Genomic DNA, 1,021 nt, shown 5'->3' on the forward strand with positions numbered 1-1,021 from the left:
AAGGTTTTACAAACAGGGAGGAGGGAGTGTTTTTACTTTATGGGGGGAGGGTGTAGAGGGAAAAAATTATCTAGAAAAAAAAAATAATTGAGTTCTTTTCTACTCTAACCCCCCCCCCCCAACCCTCAAGAACAAAAACACCCACCTACCTGTATTAAGAGCTTGAAGTCAATCACTTCAGAAGTTAACAGCATTCACTGCAGAGAGCAAAATACTCGACTGGGAAGGAACCTACAGCGGCATCCTCCCTCCTTCCCTCCCTCCCTCTCTCTTTTTTCTAATGTAAAATCAAAATAAGGAGTGTCAGGCTACTCCTCCAGAGCCTGCTTAAAGCAACAGATCTTTTTCAGGATTAGCTAGCTCCCTGGCTAGCGTGTGCGGAAGTTTTTTGAGTCCCCTGGAATGCCGAAAACCTGCAGAAAGTCAGCAAGGAGCAGAACCAGGGACGTTCCCTCAGCCTCTCGCTTCCCCCTGACCTAAGCCGCACGCACATTCCAGTGTTAAACAGGAGCGCTAATCAGAAAAGGCAACTCTCTCTAACCAAATTCCTGCCTGGACACAAAACGTAAAAAAGTCCAGCTATTACACTCTCAGAGGCTCAGTTCCCTCCTGCCCACCAACTTGGGACGCTGTGGGAACCCTGAGGAGCCCAGCCTAAAACCCGTGAACGTGAAGAGGGAAATGTTCAGTGTCCCGTCTCTGGCTTCTTTTCCCTGGCCCCACTCCCCCCCCCCGCCCCCTTTTCTGGTTCTCTCGCTTCACAGTAGCAAGGTTGTCTCTTGTATACTCCCTTCCCTTAAACTCACCAAACCAGATTTTTACTCCCTAACACCAGCAACTTCCCGTAAATCTGAACTGAAATTTTATCCTGTTCACTGAGCCGCTGCTGGCTGAAGGCCAGTGCACATTCCGGTTGTTTTAGGAGCGCAGATACCTTTACTGAAGGTTGTCCTTCTTTAATAAATAAATAAACTGGCTTGGATGGAAAGGCTGGGTCCATAGGAGAAAGCTTGGGAACTTT

The 1,021-nt window shown here is 48.0% G+C and overlaps 1 protein-coding gene across 4 annotated transcripts in view; it reads right to left on the bottom strand.

Moving 5' to 3' along the window:
• The window catches only part of RBM47 (RNA binding motif protein 47), a 152,971-nt gene extending 152,227 nt beyond the window's left edge, over positions 1-744 (bottom strand). For 2 of the 4 annotated variants that reach the window (XM_069105104.1, XM_069105105.1), the window contains exon 1: positions 150-742. The gene's annotated coding sequence lies outside the window, so the exon portion shown is untranslated. Of the gene's footprint in view, positions 1-149 lie in introns of all 4 variants that reach the window. The other 2 variants (XM_069105111.1, XM_069105110.1) reach the window with 2 other exon arrangements.
• Positions 745-1,021: the final 277 nt, after the last annotated feature.

The sequence above is a fragment of the Petaurus breviceps genome, unplaced genomic scaffold (genome assembly GCF_028583685.1).
Source record: "Petaurus breviceps papuanus isolate PSGF00001 unplaced genomic scaffold, PetGlider_PUasm1.0 76, whole genome shotgun sequence".
Taxonomy (NCBI): Eukaryota; Metazoa; Chordata; class Mammalia; order Diprotodontia; family Petauridae; genus Petaurus; species Petaurus breviceps.